The sequence below is a fragment of the Aethalodelphis obliquidens genome, unplaced genomic scaffold (assembly GCF_003676395.1).
Source record: "Aethalodelphis obliquidens isolate GAN/ISIS:26980383/991018 unplaced genomic scaffold, ASM367639v1 scaffold36, whole genome shotgun sequence".
Taxonomy (NCBI): domain Eukaryota; kingdom Metazoa; phylum Chordata; class Mammalia; order Artiodactyla; family Delphinidae; genus Aethalodelphis; species Aethalodelphis obliquidens.
This window is the reverse complement of record NW_020837980.1, coordinates 16,701,060-16,719,814: the sequence shown is the minus strand read 5'-3', so window position 1 is coordinate 16,719,814 and position 18,755 is coordinate 16,701,060. Positions and strand designations below refer to the sequence as shown.

Here is an 18,755-nt window from a genome sequence, read left to right as displayed (position 1 = left end):
CTCTGGCACTTTGAGAGTCCTCCATGGTGGCTGTCGGGATTGCTGGAGCCGTGGTAGCACCCCGTGGGGGACTTCAATGTGTGAGCAAACTGCACTCACCAGGTGGCAGAATCCACTGGAGACCCTCATGCTCAGTGGGCCCACAGCAGTTCCCGGGACAAACAGACTTAATGGACAATATTCAAGACATGCCTAGCAACTTCTAGATATATCCACAGGAGCACCAGCAAGTGAAAATTAAGTTACTACTGTTGCGTGAACTTCGCAGATTCTAGCACAAGGAAGTTTGGTTTAATTAAAGCAGAAAATGGTATTATAAAGTTCCTGGCACCTAGATAGTTATTGTTATTCCTTGATGCCCTTCTCTAAACGGCAGCATCAATTGCTCCTTCCTTTGCGCTACTTTTGTGTATAGTAGGTATATCTTCTCTAACTTTAATTGAACATTTATTTAATTGAAATTAATTGAATTGAAAAAGCGAAGTACATGACAACTTCACTTTATTAGAAAAGAATGGTAATGGAAAGAAATTTCAGTTGTATTCAAGAAATAATTATGTGGCTAGATGTGATTAGAAAATTGTCCCTAAGACAAATATTTGGAATCTACCACAGGAACAAAAATTTAAACTACATTTATTTAGATATATTTCTTTATATTTAACAGTGAATCAGCAGGATATATTTGAAAGAAAGAAGTTCTGAAATGTAGAGTGGTAGATACTCCTTTTCACCTTATGTATGAGATTAGGAAAAATGAATTTATCGAATGCTTAAAACTTGGCAAAATTATTTGAAGGAGGAACAAATGCCTGATGAAATAGGATTAGATGGAAAGGGATAAGAAGATCAGGGGAGAAAAGTTTTATTAATGCTTCAAGATTGCAGAAACTGGTCGCCCAAAGACACATCATATCAAATGTATTAGATGCGACCATACTTAATATATTTGATATGCATCATTTTTCTGTAAAAAATTTTTTCTGTAAAAAATTGAAAGGAGTTTTATAGTTTTGTTATCAGTTTTGATTTTGTAGTTATCTTTTTTGAATTTGGAGCCAAGACTTCTTTCTTTTAGGTCTCAAACACCTTTATAGGCTTTTAAAACGCTCAGAGGTCTAGACAGTGACAGACTGTCCCTGATAGGTAAGGATGTAAAATAGACTGTGAGAGGGCTTCCCTGGTGGCGCAGTGGTTGAGAGTCCGCCTGCCGATGCAGGGGACACGGGTTCGTGCTCCGGTCCGGGAAGATCCCACATGCCGCGGAGCGGCTGGGCCCGTAAGCCATGGCCGCTGAGCCTGCGCGTCCGGAGCCTGTGCTCCGCAACGGGAGAGGCCACAACAGTGAGAGGCCCGCGTACCGCAAAAAAAAAAAAAAGACTGTGAGAAAGAAACCAAGCCCATTTACAGCTGACACCCACAGCATCCCTGTGAAATAAAAGGAGAGACTATTTAACTTAAGGTGTTTATCAGAGAAATGGAGGCCAAGAGTCAACAAAACAAAGTACAAAGCTGTAAATTTGTCGGGAAAGAATATACAATTATATTGAGCATGTGAATGTAGAGGCTAGTGAGAATTCTTGACATAAATTTAGAAAGTTGCAAGGGTAGTTTGAAACACACACGTGAAATCAGCAGGAATGATGACAATGATACTGGAAGTTTGGATTTTGCTGCCGAACCAAACTTGGGTCTGCTTGCCTGCACATAAAGTCAACCTACTGCGTTGTGATGAAGGAAGTGCACTGTGTATTGTAAGGCACCAGACAAGGAGTCTGGGGCAGCTAATGCTCTAAAAATGCAAACTCCCCAGTGGGTTTCAGGGAGGCATTTTTAAAGACAAGGTGAGGGAGGGAGTCACAGGGTTGTGATCAGCTCATGCAATTCTTTGACTGGTTGACAGGGTGAGGTAACAGGGCAGGGTCACAGGTTTAACACTATCAATCCTCAGGCTCCAATAAGTCTGGGTGCTCATGGTTATCAAGTAGTTAACTTCTTCCATTTGGTGGGAATTTTAGCATCTGTAAAGCAACTCAGGAAATGTGCATCAGATAACTGTTACCTAGGTACTTCAGAGAGGAGCTAAAGCAGAGAACCTGAGGGGGAGGGGTCTGTCTCAGGAAGGCCCTTCACACAGCCCCCCCCCCCCAACTCAACACCACAGAGGGGTGGGCTGACACCTGAGCCAACCCTCCATACTGACCCCTGGACACACCTCTACCCTCACCCCATATAAGGAACTAGCTCGCCCCATCCCCTCAGGGAAGCAAGCTAGCAAGGGACTGTTACTTGTTCTCGCTCCCCCTGCTGCAGCAGGAGCCCCAGTAAAGCCTTGCCTGAACTTCTTGTCTGGCCTGTGATCAATTTCTATTGATTAAGGAAGGCCAAGAACCCTGGTTGGTAACATTTGGGTCCGAGGCCGCTTGGGTGGTAAGTAGCAGAGCCAGAATTTGGATCGGCTTTGCCACATTCCAGAAGCCTAGCCTTCTCCACTCTGAACTTATTAATTGAGACTGGGGGCTGGGGGCTGGGGGCTGGTGAGGAGGGCAGGTGGTGAAACATCTGGAGGGCAACGAATTAGACGGACTTAAATAACAAAGAAGTAGTTTATGGAAGCAGAGTGAGGAAATTTTGGAGGGAAATAAAATTTGACACATAAAGGTGTAAAAGAGTATAAAAGGATAATAGACATAGGAAAGCAAAACAGGTAAAGGGAAAATGGCAAAACCTTGAAAGCGTTTAATTTATAAGGATATGATTTTGTGCCACACAAGGCATTTTGGTTTAGTTGGCTTTTATGAAAAAAATGATAAAAATGAACTGTCCCAGTACTTGCTGTTGGAGGCAGGGGAGAGAAATAATTTTCCCTCTACTCTTCTGAGTTCTTAGCTGAGACCCTTGTAATAAAGGACAGATTAACAAGAGAAAAACAAACAGAAGGTTATTAATATGTATACATGAGGGAGATAAGAGGTACAAATTTCCAGTTGCAAAATACATGATTCACAGACATGATATGTACTGTGTGGGGAATATAGCCAATAACTATGTAATATCTTTGTATGGTGACAGATCATAGCTAGATTTCTCATGGTGATCACTTTGAAATGTACAGAAATATTGAATCACTATGTTGTGTAACAGGAAATAACACAGTGTTGGAGGTCAATTGTATTTCAAAAACAAACAACAAACTCATAGCAAAAGAGATCAGATTTGTGGTTACTGGAGGGTGGGGGGTGTGTGTGGGAGGATTAGATGAGAGCAGTCAAAAGGTACAAATCTCCAGTTATGAGATAAATAAGTCCCAGGGATGTAATGTACACTATACACTTTCATGTATAACATACAGCAGCGGGCGGGGGCTACAACGAAGAGTAGCCCCCGCCCGCTGCTGTATGTTATACATGAAAGTTGTTAAGAGAACAAATCCTAAGAGTTCTCATCACAAGGAGAAATAATTTTTTCCATTTCTTTAACATTGTATCTATGTGAGATGATGGCTGTTCACTAAACCTATTGTGATAATAATTTCATGATCTATGTAAGTTGTCATTAAGCTGTACAACTTAAACTTATATAGTGCCCTATGTCAATTATATTTCAAAAAAATGGAAGAAAAAATACAATAAAACTTGTTGGAATAGTTAAAAACAAGTAAATAAATAAATAATAAAGGATCTTTTCAAATCTTCCCTCCCCCAAATACAAAACAAAACGTATACTTTATGTATACGGGGTAGATTCCCAGGGAAAAATGAGTAACTTATAAAATGGCTTAGAATTCAGACTTAATAGGGAAAGGGGAGGAGGGAGGTAGACCTCTTGGGGAGAGTAAATGATTTTTAGGAAAGATGAACGGACCCTTAGACGAGTAGATGGGAAGTATGTTAGTTTGTGACACAGTCTGTCTGGCTGCGGTGTCCACTTTTATTCTCCTCTCCTGTGACAAGAGTCAATCTTCCCTGGTTGACGAAACTCCCAGGGAGGGGATTTATGACAATTGAACTCCTTTTGAGGATCTGTCTTTAGGCAGATAAAAGGAGTTCAGAGAAAGCCCCTGCTTGTATTTGCTGTTTTTCAAGTGACTACAGCTCAAAATAATCAATATACCAAAGAGGCATTTTTTTGGGGGGCTGCATAGTCTGTTATCTTTCAATGCCTACACTTTCATCCTAACAAATCTCACCCATGGCTTTATATAATCTCTAGAAGGTGACTGAAAAGTTTACATCTTGAACCCTGAACTCTTCCTGAACTAACTCCAGATTCAAATATCTGTCTTGATATTTCTACTGGGACGTGGAATAGAAGCCTCAAACATGGCATGTCTGGAACAGAACTCTAGATTGCATCACCCTGTATCATGTTTCTCTTCCAGTCTTCACCATCCCAGGAAATGGAATCCTCATCTACCCTATTCAATCAAAATCCTCATAGCCATCCTTGATTTTTGTTTGCTTCATCTTCCACATCCAATAGGGTATGCAAATCCTATCAGCTCTGCTGCCACAATATTTCCCCAAAAGGTTCACTCCTTCTCTCTCCCTTATTACCACCCTAGTCCAAACCATCATCTCTTGTCTGAGATGCTGTCAGAGCCTCCTAACTTGTCTCCCTACTTCGGCTTCTATCCTCTTAAAATCCATTTCCTACACAACAGCCAACAGATTTTTTAAAAAAACTACTAAATCAGATTATGTATTACTGCTTCCTAAAACTCTCAGTGGCTTGCTGTTATATTTATTATAATAATAATGACCACGTATAGTATTTGCCAAGAGCCAAACATAATCTAAGTGATTTATATAAATTAACTTAATAATCACAAAAATCTATGACATCAGTTTCATTATTATTCTTGTTTTTCAGATGGGGAAACTTAGGCAAGACTGATTAAGTAATTTGTCTGAGGTCATACACATGCTGAGTGTTGGTTCTGGGATTCAAACCTAAGCAATCTAGCTCTAGAGTCTCTGTTCTTAAGCAGAATATTGTACTGTCTCTCAGCAGAACCTGAATTCATAAATTTACATCTCCAGTTCTTAAACTTTTGGATCTCAGGACCCCTTCTTAAAAATTACTGAGGACCCTAAGAGCTTTTGTTTATGGGGTTTTAACTACTGATACTTATTATACTGAAAATAAAAGAGGGATTCCCTGGTGGCACACTGGTTAAGAATCCACCTGCCAATGCAGGGGGCACGGGTTCGAGCCCTGGTCTGGGAAGATCCCACATGCCACGGAGCAACTAAGCCTGTGCACCACAACTACTGAGCCTGTGCTCTAGAGCCGCGAGCCACAACAGCTGAGCCTGCACGCCACAACTACTGAAGCCCATGCGCCTAGAGCCCGTGCTCTGCAACAACAGAAGCCACCGCAATGAGAAGCCCGTGCACTGCAACGAAGAGTAGCCCCTGCCCGCTGCAACTAGAGAAAGCCTGTGCACAGCAACGAAGACCCAACCCAGCCAAAAATAAATAAATAAAATAAATTTATCAAAAAAATTATTTATTTTAAATAATAATGTTAAACCCATGACATGTTAACATAAATGCATTTTTTTGTTGGTGTAGCCACTATGGAAAACGGTATGGGATTTCCTTAAAAAAACTAAAACTAGAGCTACCATATGATCCAGCAATCCCACTCCTGGGCACATGTCCGGAAAAGATGAAAACTCTAAGTCAAAAAGATACATGCACTCCAATGCAGCACTGTCTGCAATATCCAAGACACGGAAACAACTCAAGTGTCCATCAACAGATGATTGGTTTAAGAAGATGGAATATTACTCAGCCATAAAAAAGAATGAAATATTGCCATTTTCAGCAACATGGATGGACCTAGAGAATATCATACTAAGTGAAGTTAGACAGAGAAAAACAAATATTATATGATATAACTTGTATGTGGAATCTTAAAAATAACACAAATGAACCTATATACAAAACAGAAACAGACAGACATAGAAAACAAACTTACAGTTACCAAAGGGGAAAGGGGAAGGGATAAATTAGGAATATGGGATTACAAACTACTACATATGCAATAGATAAGCAAGAATTTACTGTATAGCACAGGGAACTATATTCAATATCTTGTAATAACCTATAATTTGAAAAACGATATATATAATTGAATTACTTTGCTGTACACCCGAAATAACACAAGATTGTAAATCAATTATACTTCAATAAAAATATATTTTCATGAAAAAAATCTGTATTTTCTTAAAATAAAAGCTGATGTATAGAGTGATTTTGTTTTGCATATTTGCAGATCTCCTTGATGTCTCTTTAATAAAAGACAGCTGGATTCTTATATTTACTTCTGCATTCAATTTGTTTTAATTTGTTGTTTTGGTTGAAGTATATGAAGAAAATCTGGCCTCACATAGATATGCAGCTGAAAAAGGGGGGGGGGCGGAGGTATTTTCATAACCTTTTCAGATATCCTTTGATTTTATACCCAAACTTGACAAGTGATAGTTTCTCAAAGGTTAGTTGAAATTTGAGATCTGGAACCATATCAAGGAAATTTCATTCCCTGATATATTAAAATCTATTGAGCTATCATGCACTTTGATTGAATCTTTCACACATGCATGATTTTTAACATCATGAATCAGTTAATTTGGAAAATACTGTTTCACTGAGTTCTGCAGATTTTTCAAATTTTAACACATCGCATGATACAGTATCAAAATATCACATTTGTCGTGTCACTGTTGGTCTCATTAGAAAAGTCAAGTATCAAGAAGCTGTCAAGCTCATGGTAGCAGATACAAGTTTTCCAAAATTTTAATTTTTACTTGTATGCATGACTTTTTATCATCGGTAACAAATACTGTCAGTTGTGTTCCTTGAAGTGACAGTCTCACTTGGCTTACTTTTTGAGAAAATGTCTGCAAACATTCAAATCTGAATAACCATCATTTGTCTTTCAAGTAAAAATGTTTTCCATAAAAAGGTGACTAGTTCAGCTTGCAACTCAGTCATGCAAATGATACGTGATGGATGAAGAATATAATACTAGTATAGTCTGGGTATTAATACCTTGATGTGCTGAGGTTATAGTAGTTTTACCCACCATTGCTTCTGAACTATTAACACTGATGTCAACAAAGAGAAAAAGGCAAATAAAATGTTAGTATTCTTTTGAAAAGTTTAACTCTGTGACCCTTTAAAGTGCCTTTACCCAAGGAGTCTACAGACCATACTTTGAGAACCACTGTTTTACATGGTAATTGTCTTGCCAAGTTGCATGTCTCCTCACCTATCCCGCTCTGCCTTGCTAAGTTCCACTCACTTAAGGACATCTGCATCAACTGTTCCCTCTGCTGGGAACTCTCTGACGCTGCTATCTTTATTGTTATCAGATTTCAGCTCAAATGGCACCTCCTAAAGACACTTCTTGTGATTAACCAGTTTAAAAGACACCTCACTCCCCTAGTCATTCTCTATTATGTTACTCTGCTTTACTTTCTTTATAAAAGTTATCATCATTTGATATTATCTTGTTTATTAATTAATTAATTTGCCTCCTCCATTAGAACTTAAGGTGTAGGAATTCAAGGAATTGAGCTGTCTTATTCATTTCTGTATCTCCATCTCCTAGAACTGTGCAGTCAAAATTTAATAAATATTTTAAAAGACCTTGAGGAATTAAAAGCAAAAGTAGATATTGCAGTAATTTGAAAAGCACAAAGCATTATAAGGTGGTTTATAAGTTTTCAATATTAATCTCCCAATGAGTATTAACTCCTGACACTTTTCGTAGTTTATAATCAACTTTAATGTTCTCTCCACACCAATATAGAACTTGTATTCTTTTATTTTCCCCTCCCCATTTATTACACTTGGATGGAATGCAAACTATTTTAGGATATAGATGAAATTAGAAAGGCACTTAAAATATTCTTCTAAAAAAAGAAATTTCTTCCACAGTATTTCTAGAGCATAGTGTGTGCAAAGGTTAATATCTATGAACACGGTCAATTTGGGGTATTAGACATCTTTAGTATACTGAGCCTCCTTACTCAGGAACATGCTCGGTCCCTTTACTTACATCTTTATTGATGCATCTAAATGAAGTTTTACTATTTTCAACATAAGTATACTGTACACTATTAGAATTATACATAACTATTATATATTTACATATGTTTGTTGTTACTGCAAGTAAATTGTAAGTTGTGTTTTTAAAATCTCATTGTTTATAGACAGAAATTTAAATTTTTTTGTATTGATCTCATATTGGCAATCTTGCTAAGTTCTTTTATTACATACTAATAGTTTGTAGATTAAAGTTTTTTATATATGAAAGCACATCATTTACTAAATGTTTTTTTCTCTTTTTTTTATTGTATTGTTCCTAATAGATCTCAGAAGATTGTGCACCTTAGTTTGCCTAGGTGTGTTGGTAAGACAGTTTTTATACACTTATTTTCTCTCTTTTCTTACTTACTGTTTTCACCTAGCACTACATATCTTGTTATATTTTCTATTTTAAAGATAATGATTTTTAACATTTCGCCATTAAGTATGAAATTCACTGTAGGAGTTTAGTTTTTATTTTATTTTTTTAGATTCTTTGATCATGTTAATGACATTTCCTTCTATTTCTAGGTTCCCAAGTTTCTAATCATAAACGATGTTTTAGTTGTATTGTCTTTATCTATTGAGATGATCAAATGTTTTTTTCTACTTTTATTTTTTCATGAGGAAATTATATCATTAATTTCCTCATGAAAAATATTATATTTACCATATTGAACTATTCCTGGAATAGTTGAATCCTGAAATAAACCCAATTTGGTCATGATATATATTTATTTCTTATTTATACATTGCTAGATTTGGTTTGCTATTATTTCATTTGGATTTTTGCATCTATGTTTTGAGTGATATTGGTCTGTAATTTATCTTTATAATATGAGAAAGTACTGCCTTTGCCAGGTTTTGGTGTCAATCTCGTAACATGAGTTGAGGAGTACTGTTTCTTTTTTTTATTCTTTGGAAGAGTTTGTATTGAATATAAGGTTGAAATAATCTGTTCTTGAATATTTAGGAGGGTGAGATTTTTAAAAACAACACAAAAAAGTGAAAATCACAATGGGAAAGCTAGTTTTTTTCTCCTACACTAGAAATAAGAACTTCTATTCATCAAGTGCACTATAAAAAAGAGTAAAAATAATTGTAGCACGAATAATTGCCAAAGGGTTAACATGTGCAGATTACCTTAAGACACCTACAAATCAGTAAGAAACAATCAAATATAAAAATGATCTACACAATTTAATTCTAATCGTTGTCCCCTCTATTCTGTTCTACCAACCTTATGCAGGTAACAATTTTTAATTTTGCTTTAATCATTCCAGCTTTTTAAAAGCATAGATGAATATATATTATTTTTTAACCTTTTTTCTTGTCTACTGACATCATTTAATGACAAAAATCTTAGAACTATGCTCATACCTGTACATAGAGATCTTCATTCTTATTTTTTAAATAACTGCATAATATTTCATCATGTAGATTTTTTATTGTTTATTCAGGCAGTCTCATTTTATTGAACATGATTTTTTCCCAATCCTTGGCTACAAATATTGCTCAAATGGGTAATTTGTATACATTATTTTATAGCTGTATAATTGTATCTGAGAAATAAATTCCCAGAAGGGAGATATTTGGGTCAAAGAGTAAATGCAAGCTATAGTTTCTGTGTATATTGCTAGATTTACCCACTTTGGCCTTTCATGTGAGGCACTCCCACCTGTAATATGTGAGACTACCTGGTTCTTCACAGCCCCTCATACAGAATGTGTTGTTAAACTTTTAGACTTTGGGTAACTTAATAGGTGAGAAATGATATTTCAGATTTCTAATTACATTGCTCTTATTAGGAGTTAAATTAAGAATTGTTTTATAAGTTTAAAGACATTTTTCAACAGCTATACAATTTTAGGGTGACAGTACTTTGAAGATATATTCTGCCATCTTCTGGCTTCCACTGTTCCTGTTAAGAAGTCATCCGTCTAATCATGAATCCTTTGTCTCTTCTTTCTAGAGGTTTTTAAAGTCTTCTTGTCTTCTGGCTTCTACAGTTCTACCAAAAAGTTTCTAGGTTGATATTTATTTTTATTTTTCTATTTGGGATTTATTGATATTCCTGATTATGAGGATTGGTTTCTTTGATCACTTCTGGATAGTGCCAACTACTAGCTCTTCAAATACTGGCTTCCCTGGTGGCGCAGTGGTTGAGAGTTCGCCTGCCGATGCAGGGGACACCGGTTTGTCCGGGAGGATCCCACATACCGCGGAGCAGCTGGGCCCGTGAGCCATGGCCGCTGAGCCTGCGCGTCCGGAGCCTGTGCTCCGCAATGGGAGAGGCCACAGCGGTGAGAGGCCCGCATACCGCAAAAAAAAAAAAAAAAAAAAAAAAAAGTTTTATAGTTTTAAATTTACATTTAAGTCTATAATCCATTTTGAGTTAATTATTTTAAGTGAGACTGAGATGGAGGGTCGTTATTCATTCATTCGCTCATTCATTCCTTTATTTGCCTATGGATGTCCAATTGCTTCAGTATCATTTGTTGGAAAGGCTATCTTTCCTCTGTTGCATTGCTTTTGCAGAAAGAGAAAAACAAATACTCTATGCTAACAAATATATATGGAATCTAAAAAAAAAAAAAAGAACCTAGGGTCAGGACAGGAATAAAGATGTAGACGTAGAGAATGGACTTGAGGACACGGGGAGGGGTAAGGGTAAGCTGAGATGAAGTGAGAGAGTGGCACTGACATATATACACTACCAAATGTAAAAAAGATAGCTAGTGGGAAGCAGCTGCATAGCACAGGGAGATCAGCTCGGTGCTTTGTGACCACCTAGAGAGGTGGGATAGGGAGGGTGGGAGGGAGATGCAAGAGGGAGGGGATATGGAGATATATGTGTACATATAGCTGATTCACTTTGTTATACAGCAGCAACTAACACAACCATGTAAAGCAATTATACCTCAATAAAGCTGTTAAAAAAGTCATACTTGTGCAGATTTAGTTTTGGATTCTCTGTTCAGTTGTAGTGATGTATAGATTTATCTTTCTGCCTTTAACAAAGTCTTTATGACTGTACCTATATAAGTCTTGAAATCAGGTAGACTGATTCTTCCTACTTTTCTTCTTTTTCAAAATTGTTTTTGCTGTTCTAGTGCCTGTGCCTTTCCACATAAATTTTAAGATAATATTGTTTATGCCTTCAAAAAATCTTGCCACTATTTTGATACAAATTGCACTAATCCTGTATACCAACTTCGGAAGAATTGACATTTTTACTATGTTGCATATTCCAGTCCATGAACGTGTATCTCCATTTATTTCGATTGTATTTGATTTCTTTCCCCAGAGTTTTCTAGTTTTCAGCATACAAGTAGTATATGTGCTTTGTTAGATTTCAAAGCATTTCATTTTTTGAGTGATTAGAAGTGGTGTTATATTTAAAATTTTGGTGTCCATGTATTCATTACTTGTACATAGAAATACAATTAATATTGATTTTGAATAGTGTAACTTTGACCTTGCTTTGTTTTCAGTCTTGGGGAAGAGAAGGGGAGAATTCAGTATTTCATCATCAAGTGTAATGTTAACTATAGTTTTGTTGTAGATGATTTTTGTCAAATTGAGGCAGTTTCCTTTTATTCCTTATTTTCTGAGAATTTTTATCATAATGGATCTTGAATATTGTCAAATGATTTTTCTGCATCTATTAATAACATTATGCAATTTTCTGTTGATATGATAGATTACATTAATGTTCAAATATTGAACCATCCTTTTTTCCTTAGAATATACCTAATTAATTATGTAGAATTCTTCTTCTATATTGTTGAATTATATTTGCTAATATTTTAATAAGGAATTTTGCCTCTATATTCATGAGGGATATTGGTCTGCAATTTTCTTCCTTCCTTTCTTCCTTTTCTTCCTTCCTTTCTTTCTTCCCTCCTTTCCCTCCTTCTCTCCCTCCCTCCTTTCTCCATTTCTTTCTTTCTTTCTCAGGATAATATTAGGCTTATAAAATAAGTCAAGAAGTATTTCCTTCTCTGCTATTATCTAGAAGAGATTGTTTAGAATTGGCATTAATTCTTTTAATGTTTTGTATAATTCTTGAGTGAAACCATCTGGGCCTGGAGATATTTTGGGGGGGGGACTTTTTTAAAGTGTAAATTCAAGTTCCTTAATAGTTATAGGTCCAGGCTTCCCTGATGGCGCAGCGGTTAAGATCTGCCTGCCAATGCAGGGGACATGGGTTTCAGCCCCGGTCTGGGAAGGTCCCACATGCCGCAGAGCAACTAAGCCCATGCACCACACGTACTGAGCCTTCACTCTAGAGCCCATGAGCCACAACTACTGAGTCCACACACCACAACTACTGAAGCCTGCGCACCTAGAGCCCATGCTCTGCAATGAGAGAAGCCACCGCAATGAGAAGCCCATGCACCACAACTAAGAGTAGTCCCTGCTCGCCGCCGCAGCTAGAGAAAGCCTGCATGCAGCAACAAAGACCCAATGCAGTCAAAAATAAATAAATAAAATAAATAAATTTATAAAAATAGTTATAGGTCTATTAGCATTATCTATTTCATCTTGGATAATCTGTGATAGTTTGTACTTTTTGAGGAATTGACCCATTTCATTTAAGTTGTCAGGTTCATGTGTATAGAGTTTGTTCCCTTCCCATGATTCTAGTGTGTGCAGTCTATAGTGCTAACCCTATTTTATTCTTGATATTGGTAATTTGTGTCTTTTCTCTTTTTTTTTTATCAGTCTTGCTAGAAGTTTATCAATTTTATTGATCTTTAAAAATATCCACGGGGAATTCCCTGGTGCTCCAGTGGTTAAGACTCAGGCTTTCAGTGTGTGGACCCACGTTCAATCCCTGGTTGGGGAACTAAGATCCCACAAGCCACGTGGTGTGGCCAAAGTTAAAAAATTAAAAATTAAAAAAATAAAAATTTTTAAAAACTCACGGTTACATTGACTTTCTGTACTGTCTTTCTGTTTCCAATTTCATTGATTTCTGCTCTTATCCTTAATACTTCCTTATATTTGTCTCCTTCGGATTTTCTTCACTCTTTTTCTAGGTGAGAGCTTAGATTATTGATTTGAGGCTCTTCCCCTTTTCTAATAGTTTATTTAATTTATAAATTTCCCTTTTAGCAATGCTTTAGCTATATCCAATAAACTTTGATATATTTTCATTTTCTTTCAATTCAATGCCCTTTTTATTTCCTTTCAGGTTTCCTTTTTGAAGAGAACAATGAAGTATGTTGTTTAATTTTCAAACATTTGTAGTTTCCTGTTTTCCTTCTGCTGTTGATTTTTAGTTTGATTCCATGATGGCAAGAGAACATGCTCTGTATGATTTAAATTTTAAAAAATGTTTGTTTTATGGCCCAAGATATGGTCTATCTTAGTACATGTTCCTTGGGCACTTGAAAAGAATGTGTATTTTGCTATTTTGGGGAGGACTGTTTTATAAATGTTGATAAGATTCTGTTGCTTGATGGTGTTGACTTCTATATCCTCGCTGGTCTTCTGTCTAGTTGTTCTATCAATTATTGAAAAAGGGGTGCTGAAATTTCCAGGTATAATTGTAGATTTGTCTATTTTTCCTTTCCCTTCTATTTGTTTTTGCTATACATATTTTGCAGTTCTGCTATTAGATACATACACATTTAGGATTGATATGTCTTCTTGGTGGATTGACCCTTTTATTATTACATTATATCCCTCTGGCTCTGGTGGGTTTTGTTTTGTTTCTCTGAATTCCGCTTTATCTGATTTTAATATAGACACATATGCTTTCTTTATTTTTATTATAATTATTATTTTTTTTGCGGTACGCGGGCCTCTCACTGTTGTGGCCTCTCCCGTTGCGGAGCACAGGCTCTGGACGCGCAGGCTCAGCGGCCATGGCTCACGGGCCCAGCCGCTCCGTGGCATGTGGGATCTTCCTGGACCGGGGCACGAACCCGCGTCCCTTGCATCGGCAGGCAGACTCTCAACCACTGCGCCACCAGGGAAGCCCATATATGCTTTCTTTAGATTAAAGTTTGTGTGATATAAATTTTTACATCCTTTTACTTTCAACTTGCCTATATCTTTATATTTGAAATGAGTTTCTTATAGACATCATATAGCTGAGTCATGTTTTCAAGCCCACTCTGCCAAGGTTACTTTTAATTTGTTTACTTGGACCATTTACATTTAATGTAATTATTGATATGTTAGGGAACAAGTCCACCATTTTTTATGTTTGTTTTCTACTTGTTCTCTGTTTTTGTTGTTTCATTTTTATTGTCTTCCTGTGGGTTATTTGAACATTTTGTAGAATTCTATTTTGGTTTATTTGTAATGTTTTTGAGTGTATCTCTCTATATAATTTTTTAAATGGTTGCTCTAGGTGTTATATACACACATAACTTATCAGTCTACTGGTGCCATCGTTTGACCAGTTCAAATGAAGTACAGAATCCTGACCCTCCTTTATATCTCTTTACCCTCCCCATTCATAATATAATCTTATTAAATATTTACTCTACATATATTTAGAATCACACCAGATACATGTTAAATTTTTGTCTCAATCATCAAACATAATTTAAGAAGCCCAAGAGAAGGGAGTCTATTGTAATTATTCATATTTTTGCTTATCATATTCTTTCTTCCTTTGTGATGTTCTGTGATTCCTTCTTTCATTGTTTCCTTTAAGTTTAGAGAACTTCTTTGAGCCATTATTTTAGAGTGGGTCTGCTGGTGACAAATTCTGTTAGTTTTCCTTAATGAGAATGTCTTGATTTACCCTTCATTCCTTAAGTGCATTTTTGCTATATACAGAATTCTGGGTTGTCAGTTCTTTTCTTTCAGCATGTTAAAATTGTTGTGGCACTTCCTTCTGGCTTTCACAATTTCTGATGAGAAATGTGCTATCATTGGTATAGTTTTCTCTTATATATAAGCTGTCACTTCTCTCTCACTGCCTTCAATAATTTTTGTCCTTAGTGTTTGGAAGTTTGACTTTAATGGGCCTTGGTAGGATTTGGGGGTTTTTATACTCCTTGGAGTTTACTCATGTTGTTGAATCTAAATTTATGTCTTTTGCCACATTTGGGACATTTCAGACATTATTTCTTGGAATACTTTTGCAGCCCTCCTTTCTCTTCTCCTTTGACATTCTAATGACAAAAATGTTGGATCTTTTGTTATATTCCTACAAGTTCCTGAGGCTGTTTGTTTCTTGTTCTGTTTTCTTCCTATTATTCAGATTGGGTAATTTCTATTGTTCCATCTTCAAGTTCACTAATTCTTTCCTGTTTCCTCTACATTTTGATTTTGTGCCTATCCACTGAGTTTTTATTTAAATTAATTTATTTTTTAGTTCTAAATTTTACATTGGATTCTTTTAACAGACTATTTTTTTACAGCAATTTTAGATTCACAGCAAAATTGCGCAGGAAATACAGAGAGTTCCCATATATTCATGGCCATCACACAGCATGCAGAGTCTTGTCCACTATCAACCTCACAGCATCATCACCACAGAGTGGTACATTTGTTACAATTGGTGAGCCTAATTTACATTGTTATTACCCAAAGTCTACAGGTTACAGTTCACTCTTGATGCTGTACATTCTATGGGTTTAGACATTGACAAGTATCCACCAACATAGTATCATACAGAATAGTTTCACGGCTCCAACAAATCATCTGTCTAATTCTTTTTCCTATCTTCTATTTCTTTGAAGAAATTTTATTTTTTCATTTGTTTCGAGTGTGTTCGTAACCTCTCATTAAAGTATTTTTATGATGGCTGCTTTAAAATATTTGACAGATGATTCTAACATCTCTATCATTTCAATGTTGGCATCTACTGATTATCTTTTCATTCAGTTTGAGGCCTTTCTGGTTCTTGGTATAACATGATTTTCTATTGAAATTTGGATATTTGGATATTATACTATGAGACTCTGAATTTTATATTAACCTTCTGTTTTATCTGGCTTCTTTGGACATCACTCTGGCAGGGAAAGGGAGAGACATAGCCTCATTACTGCCAGGTAGAAATAGGAGTCTAGGTTATTCACTCATGCCTTCTTACAGCCCATCAAGGGTAGAAATCCAAGCTCCTTTTCTGGTAGATGTGGGGTGAGACTACAGTTTTTCTTTGGTATTTGGCTGGAGAGAGTTGTAATTGTCTAAAAGTTTTCTGTCTTGTTAAGCTTCCCTTTCCTCCAGCTAGAGAGAGCAGGCTTTTGTTGGGCTTGTTTTGTCTGCACTTGTTAGTGTTTCCAGTTTTCTAGCTTCTGCAGTTCCAAGACTGGGATCTACAGGCCAAGAAGAAAACCCAGAAAACTCACCACTTTGTTGTTCATTGGATTCTGAGTTCCCTTGTCAATCTGTCTTTTTCTCTCCACCTTTTAGTCTTCTTTTATTTGCTTTATATATAGTGTCCAGGGTTTTGGTGTACTTAGCAGGAGGAACATGGCAAACTACATCTACCCTACTATTTTGGAAGTGGAAATCTACTATTGAATGTTGTCTTTAATTTTCTTCCTTTACACCACAACTAGATTGGCTCCCAGATCCTTTAACTGAGCAATAAACAGTTAAAGACCTGAGATGGCAGGAGTTCCCCAAGTTTGTGAGGGAAAGAGAAAGGTGGTTAGCCTTAATTGGCATTAGTGGCCCAGTGCAAAGCTGTTCTGTGAGTATGAGGGTCACAGAAAAGAAAGAGGATAATAAGGAAAGTGTACAATGAATATTTATCTGTATATCTTCTTTACAATGTGGGAGGAGTGCTTGAACTGTGAGTAATGCAATTAAGTCTCTTCTTTTGTCAGGAAACTGTATTAGTCTAATTTATATATGAAACAGAAAACTATTTTGCACACAAAATGAATTTTGTATTACTAGTGCAACAATAGTGCAACAATTAAAAGATAAAATAAAGGGAAGACAATTTCATACTTAGGTATCTAAGATTCTGTAAGCTTTTCCAGAATCAAATTAAGGTAAGTAATTAAAGCTTTGATTTCATAGCAAAGTATTTTGCAGAAAGTTATTTAAATAATTTACATCCATTATTTTTTAACTATCAAAACAACTCAGTCAAGGTAAAAATAAGCCCAGCTTAGTTTATGTCAAAATTGATGGATTAATAATTAATAAAATTTACTAAAGTGAGATATCCATTAGAGATTAGCTCATGAAAATATTTAATACAGAATAAACTGCCACACGGGTAAAAAAAGTATCTTATTTTTCACTGTAATATGTCACACTTCCTTTCACTTTCCTTTCGCAGCAGAAGAAAGCTGAAGAGGAGGTGGTATCGGTAAGTAATATAGAAGAAATGAGAAAGACTGCTGGAAATACTCCCACCTGCTGGAAGAAGGAGGAAAATGCCAGACCTTTAAAAGCTGCCACTGAAATTTGATCTCTGCTCCTAAAGACATCTATAATGATTATAAGGCCCATCCCTCCTTTTTCCTGGCAGAACCACAATTTGTACAGCTATCTGCTAATCCTCATGCTAACATGAGCTTCTGGGAAGCTTGGCTCCTCCCCTGCTCCAGCAGGTGACTCCTAATTAACTGATTCAGTTGCAATGGTCCCATTGCCTTTGTAATGAGCTTAGGCATGGCCATGTGACTTTATTCTGGCAAGTGAGACATGTGGGAAGGTTTTTTAGGGATCTCTGAAAAGGTTTCTTTGCTCTTAAAAAGGAGTTATGAGTTAAGAGATGGTCTTCATCTAACTCAAGACTCCAAATGCTGTCTATATGCTGATAACACCTAAATACATATATTTCTAACCTTGACTTCTCCCCTAACCTCAAGAATTTTATATATAACTGCTGACTTGACATTTCCACCTGGATGTCTAATACATATTTTAAATTTCTCATGTCCAAAACTGCACTACTGTTTTCCTCAGCTCCTCTCTCCAGTCTTGCTCCTCCCCAAGTCGTTCTCATCTCAGTAATTGTAACTCTACTCTTCTACCACTCTACTTTCTCAGGCCCTCCTTTTTTTTGTTGTTAATAATAATACCACTTGTAAAAAATTTATCAGGTAATTAATTAACCTTTGACTGCATTGGGTCTTCATTGCTGCACGTGGGCTTTCTCTAGTTGCAGTGAGCAGGGACTACTCTTTTGTTGTGGTGCGTGGGCTTCTCACTGCGGTGGCTTCTCTGGTTGCGGAGCACGGGCTCTAGGTGCATGGGCTTCGGTAGTGTGGCATGCGGGCTCAGCAGTTGTGGCTCACAGGCTCTAGAGCACAGGCTAAGTAGTGGTGGCACACAGGCTTAGTTGCTCCTTGGCATGTGGGATCTTCCCAGACCAGGGCTCGAACCCATGTCCCCTGCATTGGCGGGTGGATTCTTAACAACTGTGCCACCAGGGAAGTTCTCTCAGGCCCTCCTTGATTCTTCTTTTTCTTTTATATGCTACATCCAATTCCTCTCTAATTTCCAATATGTTGGCTCTACCTTCAAGATACATTTAGAATCAAATTACTGCCATTGGTCCAAACTATCATCATCTCTTGTGTTCTTGCCTCCTACAGTTTATATTCCTCACCACCAACAAACTAGCTCTTTTAAATTATAAGTCAGATCATATTACTCCTCAGCTTAAGATCCTCCAGTGGATCCCCATCTCATTCAGAATAAAGGGCAATGCCCTTCCAG

General features: G+C 36.7%; 1 protein-coding gene across 1 annotated transcript in view; it reads right to left on the bottom strand.

The window, feature by feature from the left end:
- The window catches only part of H4C16 (H4 histone 16), a 34,715-nt gene that overhangs the window by 4,012 nt on the left and 11,948 nt on the right, over window positions 1-18,755 (bottom strand). The gene's annotated exons all lie outside the window — the stretch shown is intronic.